Source organism: Myzus persicae, unplaced genomic scaffold (genome assembly GCF_001856785.1).
Source record: "Myzus persicae strain clone G006 unplaced genomic scaffold, MPER_G0061.0, whole genome shotgun sequence".
In the NCBI taxonomy this organism is placed as follows: Eukaryota; Metazoa; Arthropoda; class Insecta; order Hemiptera; family Aphididae; genus Myzus; species Myzus persicae.
This window is the reverse complement of record NW_019103931.1, coordinates 132,638-150,853: the sequence shown is the minus strand read 5'-3', so window position 1 is coordinate 150,853 and position 18,216 is coordinate 132,638. Positions and strand designations below refer to the sequence as shown.

Here is an 18,216-nt window from a genome sequence, read left to right as displayed (position 1 = left end):
GCATTATAATATATTATTATATATATATATATATATATTATATATATACATAAACATTTCAACCTTTATTCGCTTTCAGAGTGGCTTATTTATTGTTATTTTGAACAAACAGAAATAATATTAAACTCCTTTTATTCGTTACGTCTGAGAATAAAGAGAATAAAGTGCGAACCATATCATTCGTTAAGTATAGTATTATTATTTTTTTTTCACTAGACAGGCGATATTTTAGTCCATATTATAGGTTTATTTTTAAGAGGGCAGGGAGTTATTTGGAGGTGTTTTATGATCAAAAGTACGTATAGGTATGGATAAACTAAAATTAATGTTGGCAGCTGGGTGTAGTTAACCCACAAAAACCAACACATCCCCTCATCTTAACGTAACCATGTATATTCCAGTATAATATTGAAACATATTATATTGCCCGTTTTCGTCGAAAAATCGAAAACTTTATTTCTATACAAATATGGTTGCTTGAAAAAGAATAATTATTAAAATAACACAACAATAAGAATTCTTTTGAGAATATGTCGTTCTATGTAAGAAAGATAAGTTTTAAATTGAAGACCTGAGAGCAGCGACAAGACATCAGCTGCCAATATTTTAGGAATTGACTTTTCCACGAATTCGGTTTTACGGAAGAAACTCTTTAATGTCAGTCATAGACTTTCCACTACTAGACAAGCAATGGGCGTGTGGAAAGCGCAACAACACGTGTGGTGGTTTTTTTATTTACTCGTTTACCCAACGTGTATATGGAATAGTGGGGCGGTAGGTTAAGATAAAAAGATGTATAGACCGTTATATTTTGTAGTCAAGACAGGCTAATTCACTGTATTTTTTCGCCTACACCACTGCGAGATGCATATAGTTACCCTCGTAATACCGTCACGCAGCATACACGGTTCGTGTCTAATTGCGTAGTTCACGGTCTACGGTATCGGTACAACAGCCATATAAAACTGATTATTTTCTTCTGAGTATTATATCATACATTTATAGTTAATTATTTTCCGTGGTGTTAAACGGGACAACGAACAATCTCGAAATGGTAGCTGTGAACAATTTAGAAAAAAAAAAATAAGGAGAAGTGTCATCGTCGCTCTCGGGTCGTCTTCGATCGCGGGAAGCGAGTCATCGGTTTTCACGTTATCCATATCCGTGAAATATGTGTTTACGCAGGAGAACGTTTCATAACAAATTGGAACATTTTTTCCACGGCCCCCAATAATATCATATAGTGTCGTAAAATATTGAATACACCGTATAAAGAATGACGTGCATAAAACGAACGCTGTACTCCGCACAACGGCAAAACGCGGGTTTAATAATATTATTATACCGACATAACCGTCAGCGGCGCATCACGCATCAGCCGCACTTTCCGAATGCATTTTTTTCTTCGAGCCCCGTGTGCGGGTGTGTGTGTGTGTGTGTGTGTGTGTGTGTGTGTGTGTGTGTGTGTGTGTGTGTGTGTGTGTGTGTGTGCTCACTCACTTCGCACCCGGTGCAGACGGGACCTGTAACGCACATAGGAAGAGAATACGCGACAAATGGAAACGCGTGTGCGTGTTTTCGTCAAACGGGCGTACTCGTTCGAGGCGTGCGAATCGGTCTCCGAAAACCGTTGACCCGGAAGCGATAGAACGTCGACGACGTATATAATCGACATTTCCCCGTCGCAGACGTTTCAATCTCGGGACACGCGACCCCGTCGACGAAATAGCGCACCGCCGCGCCGTGTATATCCGATGGGTATTGTCTGTTTGTAAATTATATATATTTTATCGTTCTACCGACGACAGAGGCGACTGCAGCGACGATCGCGCGCGGGGGGACGACGAGGAAACCGTCCGGCGAGAGAAAGGTATACTGGTGTCCGGCATGTGCGCACGCACAAAGCAATTATGCCATATACGTCACCGTCCGCCGCTGTGGTGGTTTTTCGTATACAATAGGGACGAGGATTTATTATTTCGACGTGCAGGGGGCAACGCGTTTTAGCCGTTGGGTCGAAACGTCAACCCGCGCACAGTAAAGTCATCGCATTGATCCCACCCGATTTACCTTTCAAACGGATTCGTATGTCATTCTCTGTTTCCCCCCCCCCCCGTGTGCTGCTGTTGCCGAGCCCTTTATTTGATTTAACGAATGACGTATTCTCTGGAAACACATCGCGGATTCCGTCGAACGTAATTAGAAAATAAATCGACAACAACAACGACGACGACGACGGGGGAAAAAAGAAAGTAATAAAGGAAACGAACGAGATTATTGTCAGTCGAGTTTCCGCCGCGGAGAACACTACTCGAAACGAGATAGTCGAGAGTACACGAAATTCGGGTATAAAGTATAGTAAAATCGTATTGTGTGTACAGCGACTTCTCACAAAAGAAAACGTTCGATCGCTGCTGATTAAAACGAAGATTAACAGAGATATGAAAATAATTATAATAATGGTCTGCACAGCCTGTAGGTATATATAATACTGACGCGTATATATATATATATTATTATCATCATAATATTTGCCGGCGCAACTCTATATTCGCTCTTCGCGACGCTATATACTGATCCGTGTAGACACTATGTTATATAGGTAGATGTGGGTGTATACGTAGAATATTATACACGTTCACCCGACCAAACTTTGGCGCATAAAGGGGGGTACATAATATATATATATACTGATATATACGGCTGCACAATATCTGAAATGTTTTTCGAAAACTACAACGCCAAGTATCATTTAATGTTCGCACGCGATGCCCGCGGGGGCATTGGTTTTGACACGTAAACGTTATATTATTATTATTATAAGATGTACGGAGGCATATTATACGGACGAGTGTGTGTACATTTAACGACAAAATGTGTACAAGGTGATCCTTTCATGTGTGTTCACTGCAGTTTTTGCAAATGACATTTTTACATTATTTTTATTTCATTGCAAAACACAATCATTTTTGAAAAAAAAAAAACAATCTCCTCGTTTCAATTATAGAGGACAGTTAATTAGTCATGAGAATTTAAAGTTTTGACGAGTATAATCGAGTATTGGGTATCCCGAAAAATGTTGATAAACTACTCCGCTCGTAAAAACTTTAAATTGGTACTTACTTATACTTATAAAGTTATGAGTTATGACTAATTGGTAATCAACTACCTACCTATACCTAATCGTTCGAAATTCAATTTTTATGTACTTATTGATATAATCCAAAAAAAACTTTTTGTTCCGGAGTGCGGAGTTAAAAAGTAAAACTTAAAAAAACGATAAAGTCACATTAAAAATATATGTGTAACATAATTTACGTTAAAAAAAATATGTCGATTTGCAACGACATGAAATCGTATGTAAAATAAAAACAAGTATTACAATAATTTAAACTTTTAGGAATAACAAGCGTAGACACTTATTATTATACGCACCACATTGTGTACACGTTAAAACTACGCTCTTTGTCGAACATTTTAATACAATACATTATACTTTTGCATTATTATAACGCAAACCCCCTGTACGGAGCTTCAGCAAACGCCCCGGGGAAATCTCCAGTACAAGCATCGTGTATTACACCGCGCATTATTATACGACATATTATTATTATTATTATTATTATTATTATTATTGTTATTATTGTAATGACGTCGGTAATAATCATCGAGAGACGTGTGCCAAAATTGTTCGGCCGAAATAAAAATAATAACGCTAAGCCTGTGCTTTTCGTACCGCTGAAAATAATTGCGGCTATGCGTGCACATAACATTGCATCAGATCGCATCACACTTGATATTTCAACGTCCTACTTTTGTATACAGACAATATTAATCATCGGCACGCCGCCGGTTTATATATAATATTATTGTACGGAGGATAATATTGTATTATGTGACAGTCTGTATACATTATAATTATTATATTTACATGGAGCAGATATTGTCATGGGTTGCTGTTACATACGATTCTTCGAGATGGGTAGGCGTGTTTCGTCGATCTTACTGAAACTAATTATACAATATTCAGATGGATCGTCCGATAGCGACTACAACAATTATTTATACGATTTCAACAATATCCCACTTAATGTGTATAACTATAATATTGTTCATATACCTATTCGGGTGTGTAACTAACTGATATCTATTTTTCATGTTTTAGATATTGAAACTATAATAATAGTATAATACGGAAAGCAACGAAACGGAAATCCTAGGTCGACGTCGGTCGCTTCAGTTGTACAACCGTAAATGTAAGTAACCTATTGCCTTCGATACTAAAACCATGTACATATATTATTACCTACTATTATACTATGCAAATAAGAGATTATTTATTTAACGTTTAAATTGTTGTACATAACAGAATATATTATTATTATTTTATTGTTTTAATTTGTCAACTGAACAATTGTCCCGCGCCGAATGTCATTTTTTATGGTTTTTTTTTTTTTTTGGTTTTGACACACGCGGCAGTTTTCCACGTATTATTATTTGTCCATAATGTACATTATTTATTTATTATTTTTTTCATTTCATTTTCTAGATAATCACTGACACATGTACATATATTTTATCAAAGTTAAATTTCAGCTTTTTATTTCTAAACTTATTTAATTTGTTAATGTGTACATTTTCCTTTACTTAAAAAAAAATAATAATACTACTAGTTACTAAGGACGCTATTAGAATATTCATATAGTGACCATATACCAATGCTACGTTCACAGGGAATCTCTAGGTGAAGGAGTTCGATCGTCGAGGCTCGATATGGATAAGAGACGTAATATTACCTATACTGGCCTTATAATTAATGAAATGTCAGTATTAGTGTTCCCTTATACATAATATTGAATGATTTTTAAAATGGCCTATAGAAACGACAGCCTTCCTCTGTTTTTTTTTTTAAATTTTGATGATACGCCAATATGAATATGGTACTAATATAATGGATAATGTATAATACATTCATTTGACATCATATTTGTTTGGCAGATGAACTAAACAAAAATAAATCTTTTAAATGTCCCTCCTCTCTTCACTTAAAATATTGTCAACGCCACGCGGTCACTTAGTTAATTAAATTAAAATTGATCAAGAAAATTGATAATATTCAGTTTGTAAATTGTTTAAAAAACAACCTAACTTGAAATGTATACTGCTACAAACACTTATTAAGTGTATGATGTGCGTCATATACAATGATACATAAGACGTGTTGAAGGTACTACTAATTATTAGGTACTTAATATTGTTAAAGTTCTATGTTTTATCATAATACAATAATAATGGACACAACTATCAAACGAGAATATAAAAGATTTACATTACTATATTATTCACTCAACATTTTATGCCTAATAATTAAGAAATGTAAACATTTGGGTTACCCACAAATCACAATAAACGTTCAGTCAATATTCAGTTCAGTGAGTATAGGTAGGTGCAGTTTGAGGTTTAATTGGTGTAAAGTAAAAAATACTGTATAATAACATAATATTGTAGTTACTGCTTGTTACGTCCAATTCTATATACCGATTTCGCGTTTATACTTACTCAAACGTGAATCTATTATTCAATAAAAACTTTGTCGAGAATGAGTGAATTTTTTAGTTACTTTCATAACAAAAAAAAATGTTCTTGATTAAATATTATTTTTAATACAGATAAGCAAATTAACTTAGTTAAGTTAAAAGTTTCAAAAAACTTTATTTCTAAGTTATCAGTTAAAAGCTTATAATTTATTTTCACTATACCAGTTTAATTAAATTCGGTAAACAAGAAAATATCAATAAATGTTTATTTTATTATTTATAACTTTATGCGAGCAAATGAAAATGAAAAATGAAATACGATCCAATGAAAAAAAAGTCATTTGGAACGTAATTACAATTTATTCTATTCAACACATGTTTTTTTCAAGATGCCAAGTGTAATGCTAGTAGCGATGCGTGAGAGTGCTATTGGTTTTACAATGATATGTGTGGTAGTAAAAAAGCTCAACAAGTCTCACACAGCACTTCTCGAGATTGGATATTGAAAACAAATAATGACGTGTGATTTTTTTGTTTTTGATTTCTCAGAAATTTTGGAAACAGTTTCAGGAGTCAGCAACACAATAAATAAGTAACTAAACAACAAAACTCTTTTACCTAACTTTAAACAAAAATTAATTGTTTTCGAACGTCTAGACACTCAAGGATTATTTCTAGTTTCTATTTAGTTCTCAAAATTAAAGTTGCATGAACCTGCAGCGGGCTTGCGTCTTTAACTTAAATTTATAATCATTCTCTGAATCCTGTATATATCAATGATATATCATTTTTATAATTTTATCTTTTGAATTACCTGTGTACCAAAAAAATGCGACAAGAAAAAAATGAGACAACTAAACTATAAGAATAAGAATGATTAAAAATGTAGAAAACATAAAAATATTATTTAATATCAGGCTATATTATAACTACAAATGTTAGGAGCATCTTTTGTTTAATTTCGCAGGTGTTATTCAGGTGATATCCGCTTAAAAAACAAAATTAAAAAATAAAATAAAAGTCATTTAATTTCAATTCCATTTCCATTGGAACCAGTGCTTAAACCCCTACATCTAGGTATTACAGCACAATTTGTTCACTTTATATATATATATATATATATATATATATTTTCTTCACTTACTATAACTACCTTTATCCTTTATTTACTCCACGCAAAACATTTTCGGTAAAATAATACGTCGGACGAAAGTTGCCCAAACGACGTAAATTGGATATCACCATGAACTTCAGAGGCAATGTAAACTGGACTTGGTAAATTAGGACCCAAAGAGTTTTGGATAAAAGTTTTTGGACGAAACTGACCTAAACATATAGCATATAGGACCGACATTCCTGAAACCTAATTTAATGGTCATTGCGAAACGTTAAACGTATTACGATCCTCACACGTGCCACGAGAATAATATTTGTTTTCATTAAGGGAAAAAGTTATATTACCGTAATACGTCTCTTGGCGTTTTTCTTTTTTTTTTACGTCGACGAGACGGTTAATTCGGAGATGGTGTGGTCTGTGAATTATTTCTGGTCCCCGGAGACGCATGTAAACCACGAAGTACCTTTTTTATTAGTCGCCGCCAATTCCATTACGGGAAAACGATGCAGGGTTCTCGCTAAATACAGGTACTGGTAATATTATAAAAAACGTGGAAATTGTGTACCAGCGGGGAAAAAATAAACTGCGAATAACTGATTGGCAGGAAAGGTTTACATTATTTTTCCATTACTCAGTAAGATAATATTTTTTTTTTTCCAGAGATCGTAGTTTTTTTTATGCCATAAAAGATGAAAAACAAAACGTTGTTATTTTTACAGTCTCCGTATATAGTAAGGGGATTTGAAACAAATCGTCAAGAATCTTTTTGTTCATTGGTATTTCAGCAAAATTCTTACGAATGCTCTAAAAAACTACAATTATTTATACAAAAACACTGTTTCAACGTTATTGGAATGCTGAGGATTTTTCGAAAATATTAATCAACGCTTTGTGCTCTTTAAAAATGTTTCTCGTTGATTTATAAATATTTAAATTATTATTATTATTTTGACCTACCTTTAGTTCAGTTTTTGAAAGGCAAAGTAATGTAAATAAAATCAGGATTTCATTAATTATAAATTAAAATTGAACATATTTACAACTGATATATTAAAACATAACACAAAAATCAGCTTCTGTTTTAAAATAATTATGAGAATTTGGTCTGACTGCTATAATAAAATATTATTTGATATCACTTTCCTATTTGTTTTGCTTAATATTCAGATTAAGTTTCCCAATCGTTTTAATAACATAATAATTACATAATAATAAAATAAATTATAAGTTAAGACTATAAAGTAAGGAACAATATAGTAAATATTTTGTATTTTTAAATTATATGCATAAAAATAATATAATGTGTTTGTGTCTGTAATAATATTATACAAGATTATAACGTTTAAATATTATTATATCTTGGGCTCTGAACCAAAATGTTCAAACAGATTTTTTAAAGAAATACTCGTTTATTTATCAACTATTTAAAATTCAAAATCACTAACATTCACTGAGGTTCATTGTTCAAAGAGGTTTAGATAACAAATAAGTTCTAAATCAATCCATACTAGCAACATTTTCCAACAAAATAAATAATTCTATAAAACAAAATAAAACCGTCATATTATTATTTTGGTATCACGAAACACCATCCTTTGTGTAACTACATTTTGTTTCCCGAGAAACTTACATTTAATTCAGAAAAAAACAATTTCTAGCTAAATGTATATTAACTGAAATTGTTTTCTTTATTTTTATTTTCGCACAATATATATTAAGTTTCATTTGCAAAAATAAAAATCAACACTTTTCCCAGAGTAACTTTGCTAATTTTTTGATTCGATGATTATCAAATCGTTCATTACAAAATAATATAATATTACGGTTTACTGCTCCCGTTTTTTCGAAATCGTTCAATTTAATATTTTGAGATAACTCTTCTCTTGGTTCTGAGACCATGATGCACAATACGAGTGCGAATCATAACAGATTACGTTTTCAATCGATTTTATTGCGATGTCAACAGATCTCGGACGAACAAATGACTGTCGATCGGGATAAACGATTTTTGGGTGTCTATAAATCGTATTTTTTAGCTGTAGCCGTAACGGTCGTCGCCTGACGAGTTTTTTTCTTCTCGGTCGGCCATATTATCATAGCCACAGCAGTACTCGTGCCACGCTGCCAAAATAATAATCAACACGGTGTTTAGTGGCGTGCGATTAAGTTGTCTCATTCAATTCCTAATAATAAGCCAGCATTAGGTATTACGTTCGGGTCGTGGAATGCCAATCATATTATTGTGTGTGTGTGTGTGTGTGTGTGTGTGTGTGTGTGACGTGTGTGTGTGTCTTGCAGCGTTCGTGTTCAACAGCCACCCCTAAAGCCGTCGACTGGGAACAAACTGCGTACTTTGTTGAATTGACGAACCATAATTACACTGTGCTCGCGCGCCCGTCTGTCTCGTCGTTCTGAATGTTACACGTATTATATCGTATTTATTGTAATAAAGTATAAACCTTTGTAAGCGCCCGCCCGCACACAATATTATTACAAACCAACGCACTCGGCGGTGGATGTGAATTCTAATAAAGTGCGGTGCGCGTGGTGTATGTGCTCCGCGATAATAATAACAGCAATAACGACGGTGTTCTATAATGGATCATTCCGGTAAATTATTAGTAATAATAGTATTAAATTCGCTATCTCGCCACAGAAAACGCCAACTCACCGTTATTCGTAATATTTCCGGGTTCCGTGCAACGACGACGAGTACAGAACACTGAGATTTACACCGCTCGGCTTGTTTGCGCGGGCGTTCGAACGAAATTCCAGCAGCGGAAAGCGCTCGGCACGTCGGTACATATTAATTAATATTGTATACGATATAATGCCGAAGTATATAATATTACGTAGCGGCATATTATTGCGTATGTGTAGTTGCACGTAATTTATTTATACACATATCTGAGCCTGCATAGATAGACGATTATATTTTCATTGAACGAAACAACTATAATATTATTATATTGTACAGTCAGTAATCCGGTAGTAATATATTACATGTCTTTCGAAATTGAAGCAGATACCAATCGAAACTGTTGTCTGTCTAGCTTTTTTTTTATAACAAATGTTCAATATGTGCCCCCGCCAACGGTTATGAGGTCAAAACGACAACCAAACTAGTCGCAAAACCTGGCTAACGGGTCAGGAGTAACAAAACTGACGACCCTTCAGATTCTGTATCTCAGTTCTTCAAGAGTTGTTGGCAGCTGATAGATCGTTCAACGATCAAAACCAGTATTGTTATGATTTTTGAAACTAGGAAATTTTTTTGTGAAATACCCTATATTTAAATTGTCTAAATTTTAATCTATACCTACGCGAATACAATAATATGATAGCAATTATTATACGTATATCATAAACATGCTTCAATTGGACATCTTAAAGAGCACCAGCCACCCCAAATTAAATCAATGATTAAAACAAAAATATATTTTCCGCCGCACATCGTTTATATACCAGATATGCATAGATTCCGGAAATAATATCATCCTCAATAATACATCTAATTTATTATTTTATTTTAATGTGTACAATGTACATAATAATATAACAGTTTTAGTTGGTTAGTTGAATTTTTCAAGGGTCGTCGACATGCCTTGGCAGTACCTGTGACATATTTAAAGAACGCATTGTACATAAACATCCATCGCACTACACGATTAACAGCCAAACATATTATTGCAAGCGTGTATAGTGATATCCCATGACCAACTGTATTTTGTTGAATTTATGTTCTTCTACAACGCACATGATATGATAAAGTGTGCATAATGTATGATGTCGTATTAATTAAAAATCATCCAATAGGCTATGTGAGCACTCCGCACAGTCAACGGTCAACACACATCGTGAATGATCTCGCGACCGATCCAAACTTTATTTAACATAGTATTATAATGCCATACATATTAGCATATTATATAATATGCGGATTTAAACAGTTGCTGTTATAGTGAAATAATTGCAGGGCTCTGGTGCGACGTGAAATCAAACGTGGCAAACCGAGGATTGAATTAGTTTTCGATATCGACCGAAACGTTTCGTTCCAAAACGGCCGTTTAATTTATTCCGTTTAAAAAATCTGATTCCCTCTCACTTGCAACGTAACAAACGCAAATTACTCGGCTCCCCTAAAGTATAAGGTTTCTTATTCAATCGTTTAAGGTCAGGCGACGGGTGAGAATGACATTGTTGTTAAAAATCCACGTGGTCTTAAATAAAATCACCGCAACCGCTGCCTTGGTGCAATGTGAGTAATTTAGACTTTTGTTCGCGGTCGACGAGACCGAAAAACCTCTAATGAGGAGGCGTGCGAAAAGTAGTCGGTTTTAATTACCGAGTTTTGTAGCTCTATTGACCACGATCGGCTGAATATTGGGCGAGTGTGGTGGAGTGGGTGAAAGCCCAGTCTGTGGCATTGTAGACCAATGGCTTCTATATGCGGAAATTTATGAACCGCACAGCACAAAAACGGCGAACAACCGCGGTGCATTGTTCCCCGGAATATTCACTAATTAACCTGAATATAATATTAAGCAGTCACCATAATTCCAGTGCCCCGACAAAGCTGTAATACAGTGTATTGTTCTGCAAAACAATTTACACCGTTGTAGTGGGTGTATACAATAATAACATAAAATATAATATTATACATACCAAAAATAGTGCTCAAACAATCGAAGGTAACAAAACAATTGAGATAAATGCATATATATGTATTTTATCAAAATCGTTGTCGGTGTGTATAAAAGGCCAATCAAAAGTATTTTTCAGCTAGCCGAAAACCTTTAAAAAAGTACACAACAACTATAATACTATTATCTTATACTTTATACATAAAGATATGTTTAAACATACTAAGAAATTAAATTTTTTTCAATAGAGTTACTTTTTCTACTTAAGGTATGTAAAAATCAATACATTCAATTCATTTTAATGCATATTTTACACAAAATTGAAAATATATTGTAGGTACACATTTTATTAATTTAAATATTTCGTTTTTAAATATAGTAAATAAGTAAGAACAGAGATTAAGATAATATTTAATTGTAGCGCAGTAGCATAGAATTCGCAGAACTGTTATTTTATCACAACACAATAGTTAATGTAAATAAAAACAAATAATACAATTTTTTTCTTGGCATTTCTAAATAGACATTTCCTATTTGCATCACTAATTATACGTAATGGAATTTGTAAGTACGTCATAATTTTATTATTATTATTCAACTAAAATATTCACACAAATCTCTAATAATTATTTAGAAATGCAAAAACATTTTCTGTACATCTCGAACAAATAAATAATTGTCTGAAATAATATTTCTAAGACATCGAATAGAAAAAAAATGTATGGCTTCACAAGTTTACGCAGACAGACCAGTGAAACACCTCTTAAGTTTATTTATTTTTATTATATATCAATTGTACGGCACATCATGGGTATACAATAAATGTTTAAAATATTTTGTTCACCGCCAATGTTTACGGCGTGGTTCGATTATAAGAGACCCGTCAAAGTTTGGGGTTATTTGTTTTGCGTCATAGCATTATTATTGTGTTTCTGCACACAATAGGATTAAAAAAAAATATATATATAGACAACATTTCAAGTTTGGGAATCGTCTTTAAACATCACGGAATGTAATTTTCCAAACGTGACGTAACTTCTGAAGTTATTTTGATCATCTAATAAACTATGTGCTGAATGTGCCACCGTAAAGCTCAAGGCTGGTAAACTAGTTGAAAAGCTGGAAATTATATATAATTCATCGTTATATCTATAACTTCTAACTATTGGTTCGGCGATCGACTATAACTTAACAGAGTAGTTTCATTCACAGCCTACACAATAACGACAATTTAATTCGTTTTCTTTAAAACTGGAAAAAAAACATTATTACTATTGTTTTAAATTTTCTTTTTAAAACGACCCGTTGAATGGTATATTGTGATAATCGAGCTGAAAATGCGTTTGTGGATGCTAAAAAGTTAAATAAAGAACGCGATGTTGATTAAAATAGCAGTGAATAAAAGGTAAAACGAATACAAAAACCAACTTGTAAGTTGTTGACGAAAATATGTCGCAAATATTAATATTCATTATTTGATTGATGAGGATTCAATTGAACCGACCGACCATTTTAAAATCCAATCATTATTTACCATATTATGTGACATGAGCGTATGAATATTTTTTTGTACGAACTATGTAGTAAACATAACTGCCAGTATAATTATGTCCGACCATCGACTAGTGTGGAAAACTGACCGACTTTGGTTGCCCAGGGCTAAAATCACGCAAAATGTCTAGTTACGGGATGGATCACGTGCCCACGTACAGCTTTAGTTCGATTATATTATGAAATGGAACGATTTCGCGAATCCTATGTGTAATATGTACATGGAACATCCATCATATTTTTTTACCGGAAAGGTTTTGTTAGTATAAATATGTTTCTACGAACCGTCAAACTTTATGGCATAACGTCAATACGATCGCAGTCAAATAAATTTCAGCAAATAGTTGTTTTAGTTCGAAGTGTACCTACAACGCTGCTGTTGTACCCACCATAAATATGATATCGGCGAATAAAACCGTTTCCCCATTTTATACTCCTGTACATACACAATTTTATATATTTTTAAATCCGCTCCAAACCGTTTTAGCCTAAACACGAACTTTTTAAAGATAAGAATATACATCGTTCGACAATACTCGTATTGAGCTTTTCGATAAACTGTGTACTTTATGTGTGTTTTAAGTGTGCGCATAAAACGAGTATTGATTCTTTGTAGGTTATAAATTATAATTATCAAAATTAATATTTAATAATAATTACGATTATAATCAAAATAAATAGCTAATAATAATAATAATTAATAATCATAATTTATTATTCATAATAAACCATGGCGATGTCGCCGTTCGATACACGTATCCGAGTAAATAATCGGTTTCCTATGTTAATAATGGAAATTTAACGCCTTCTCCCTGGTAAAATAATACTCTCCCGCGGGATATAATGAATTAATTTCAAGTACTGCTGATCTAAAACCTCACAATATTATAATAAGGGTAATTAAAATTCAATGATTGATAATGATATTATAATATAATTATTATATATTTTATGCCTCGGCTGCCTTTGATTTGATCGCACTGTAGTCTTGTCACCAATTCCAATGGGAGCATAATATACGAAACATTTTTTTCGGACTATTCGAAAGCATCATACTCTTATCACGTACCAAACGATTCTTATGATTCTGCGTAAAATCATCTCACAACTACTGTTAAATAAACTGTGGTATTTATTCATGTAATATAATAATTGCATAATTCTTCAACTGATCACCTTTTCGCAATGGGCATGATCATATTGTAGAAAAAATAATGTTAAAATTCCAACGGCCTAGTTATGATACAAAAAAAAAAAAAAAATACAACATTTTAATTCTATGACATTTAATTATTAACAAAAGCCACGTGGCGGCTAATTTGAATATTATATGTACGGCGCCTCCCCCCCCCCCCCCCCGTGTGACGTTTAATCTCGAGCCTCGGCATCATAGTGTTATTAATTATTATTACGTATGTAAATGTATGTTGGATGTCATCACCCAACAGCGATAGCCATGAATTACAGCATATACTATTATTATTATACAACAACATTTCATCTGAATCTGATGACACGGTAACGCGTCCACTTATACGCTTAATGTTTCGAACATTATTTCGGTAGTATTGTGAACTCGGAAATTGTGAATATATTTAATATTTTGTACGATTGTTTTAGCAGCCCAACGAAACAGCTATTTTCCAAAAGCTGAAATTCCCATTAGGTTTGATTGCGGTGATTAAAAATTTCCCTACGCGAAAAAAACTAAATTAAGTCGTTTAATTCGCCGTGCAAAATGTGCTCCTGGCAAAAAAACCTATTTTTAAGTTAGCCGTCGTTCGTAAATGAGTTTTTTCAAATTACTTCTGGTCGCGAAAACTGTGCATACACATAATATCGTATGCCGTGGCCGCGTGTCGTCTGCGCGGGCCGTCTAGAGATTAACGGAGTAAGAAACAGAAGATAGAAGAAGGACGAGGAGGAGGAGGAAAAAAACCACTTCGGGTTTTCGTTACGGCCCATCGACCCGGCCGCCACCGCAGCCGTTCCTACACCTGCGCCACCGCCGCCGCCGATTCGCATAAATATACGCTCCTCCAAACACTTGCTGCGACCAGGAAACAGTGTCTGTCGCGATGGGAAACCACGCGTGAATTTCCCCGTTCCGTCGGGTTTTCTCGGGGAAAGCGGACTCTAACTCGGAGAGTGTCCTCCTTCCTCACACCGAGGACGAGCGCGGGCCGCACAGTGCGGACTAAACCCCCGTCACACTGTTTGCGGGGTCGTCGCGCACCCCCTCGCCCCTTCGACCTCCGCACCGCCGTCACGACCGCGTTCGCTGCACCCCTACACACCCGACCGCGGTCTCGTTTTCCGTCGGAGTGTTATAATACCCGTGTACATATAATAATAATAGTAATAATAATAATAATAATAATAATAATATAATATCGTCGGCGACCCCGTTAAGTAGCGGCGGCCGGGGCGGTGAACGTTATTATATTATATTATATAATATTATCCTACCTGCTCGCAGTGCGTTTTGCAGAACGGTAGTACGACGACGACGACGACCACTAAGAATATACATATACATACATAGTATAACGTGCCTATGAGCGCCGATGAATACAACCCGACCGTACCACTTGAGCGTGTATAATAATATACACACGCGCCGCGCTGATGTATTATAAACTCGTCGAGGGGGTTGAAATGTTGCAGGACGTCCAGCGACTCGTTTACGGTTCAGAGAACATAAGAGTTTTCCGGTATTAAGCCCGGTTGTTCGACTACACATTATTATTACCGCGTGCCGCTCAATCTCCCACTCCGTCGCTGGCTTTGTCCATCTCTCTCTCTCTCTCTCTCTCTCTCTCCGTCTCCCTCTTTAGAAATTTATTTATATAAATTGTGAAGCTAGGTATACACGTTATTATTTTATTCTCTCTCTCTCTCTCTCTTTCTCCACGTGTCTGTTGTGGGTCTGCGGAACAAACGATATTAAGCTTAGTCGGATCCCCCCCCCCCCCCCTCGAACCGGGTTCAGACGGATTTTCCCCTTTTCTACGGAGCTTTTCATACACGAGCCTCCGATATGATTCGACGAAGCGCTCCTCCCACCTACCGTGGTATATTATGTAATGTTATACGCGGAACCGTTAAAAACACATAAACACAACGGCGGTGATGTTCTGCGTTTGTTTTTATTTCGTCATTACTGCGCACGTACAAAAACGTCTATGCGTTGCATACGCCACGTCGTGTGACGGGTAATTTAATGAAACTGTTTGTATGTTTTCCGTTATGGTCAGTACGTGTGGGAGCTAACCGGGTTAGGCTCAATAATCTGGATAAAATATATAAAAACTATGAACAGTCGCGTGTATACGTGGCATAATCTTTACTAGTCATATACGACGTGCCACTTATTATTACACCAATATCGTATCTGTATTTTCAGTTCATACAAATATGGTGGAAATTATAAATTAATAACATACGTGATAATGTAGAATTATATCGAGTTATCCTCAGAGTTCGTGAGTCCGTACAAGTCACGTGTGTATGGCTTATCGTAGTCTATGTGAGAATGAACGCCAATCAATAATCTATAGAGGTTATAATATACTGCCCTTTAATAATATATCTCAATTTTAGGGTCTGATAAGCACAAATCTTTTTGGAAAAAAAAAACGGAATCAGCAAAAGGTTTCCATTGATTGGATGAGATGGCGGAACTAAATTAAATATTGATAACGGGATATGGCCATTATCTAATATTGAAGGGTCAAAAAAACCGTTTAGCTCTCCTCTTTCCAGCCAACTTAGTTTATGAATATTGATGGATCGCCGTAAAGACGACTTACATACACATGTAAGCCCTATGATAGGATCAAGGGCATTAGTTTTGAGCGGACAATTACGGATAAGCGCTCATCCGTAGTTTTTCAATTAAAGTAAAAGTTTCAACTATAAGAAACTTTGTCGTCCCTTAAATCGAATCGGTTGTCTTTGACGGTACGACACGAAAACAAGTATTTAACGTCTTGCAAAACTTTAAATTGGGCCAATATTAAATGTGACTTACCGAGTTTGTGAACAATTAAAACCCGAAATTTGTATTATCAGCCAGATGTACCGGCCATCAATATTATGTTGATTCATTAAACAGCAAAATAAACTGTGACTTATACTACAGAAGAAATAATTATTCCATTACCGCAAATGTTTTACCTCCGTAAAGACCCTTTTTGACTTTACGCGTCTACGCTTCCACGCATTAATAATTATACCCATATTATCATATATATATATTTACGTATACAACTTAACTACTTTGCCAGACTAAACCATGGCTATTTCATATTAAATTTATGAGACGCATCACCGTTATCTCTTTAAGAAAGTTTGTGCTAAACGTTGAACTTATACTCTGGGGGATACGATTTACCGGTCTTATTTTAGGCGAGTATTATGACGATGTTAAAGGGAATTCCAGAGCCGGGGGAGGATGATATAGCCAAGCCAACCGAGCGTGTCAAAGTATGAAAAATAAATAAACAAACAAACGGGGGCCACTGAAATATTATTATCCAAAACCGTCGGACAACAGAAATCCGTCTCGTTGCGAATATTGCCTACTACCATCATTTACTGGGGCACCGGCGATCCTCTGCACCAGGACCTGGAAATTAATAACAATATTGACGAGGTGCTTTTGCTAGGGAGGAGACGAGGCGTGGGACGGCGATGACGGCGGCGCAGTAACGACCGAGGTTTCCTTTGCCCCTTTCGCGGCGCGTTTATGTAGTTAGCACTCGGTTTTAACAAACGCGGTTAAAATAAATCCCTTTGCTCCCATCGTTCATAAACCATAATAATATAATATTAACGACTGCACAGCACACTTCGTGTCTACCCTATATATAGATATATATCGGTCAGGGCCACAATTTTAATACACATCAAATGATAGACAAAGAGAAAAAGGGGTCACATTATTATATATATATAATATATATATATTGAACAATACTCGTATATACACGTCATATACGTGAACACAAACCCGGTAATATGTACGTGCATTCATGGCTGCGGATAGAGTGGGAAAGGTGAAAAGGACGGACATAATTAAAACGTCCCTTTGGTCTGTACCTTTTAGGCCATAAACATTTAATTAAAATCGGCTACACTGGGATACACATAATATTTGTATATAATATATAATAATATAATATATTGCGTATCGTAGCTGCAGAGCACATAAATAATATTGTACCAAACGCATGCACAAATAACAAAAAAAAAAAAAAAAAACCCCCGAAGCTGGTACGGATTTCCGAATATCGAACGGACGTTTCAAAAAATATAAAAATAATCTAACTGCAGCCTTTAGATATTTTTAAAAGCTTTTCAGGCT

The 18,216-nt window shown here is 35.0% G+C and overlaps 1 long non-coding RNA gene across 3 annotated transcripts in view; it reads left to right on the top strand.

Moving 5' to 3' along the window:
- The window catches only part of LOC111036494, a 56,644-nt gene that overhangs the window by 3,390 nt on the left and 35,038 nt on the right, over positions 1-18,216 (top strand). For 2 of the 3 annotated variants that reach the window (XR_002604776.1, XR_002604777.1), the window contains one exon: positions 4,166-4,256. This is a non-coding gene — a long non-coding RNA (uncharacterized LOC111036494). Of the gene's footprint in view, positions 1-3,972; positions 4,095-4,165; positions 4,257-18,216 lie in introns of those variants that run through there. The other variant, XR_002604778.1, reaches the window with a different exon arrangement.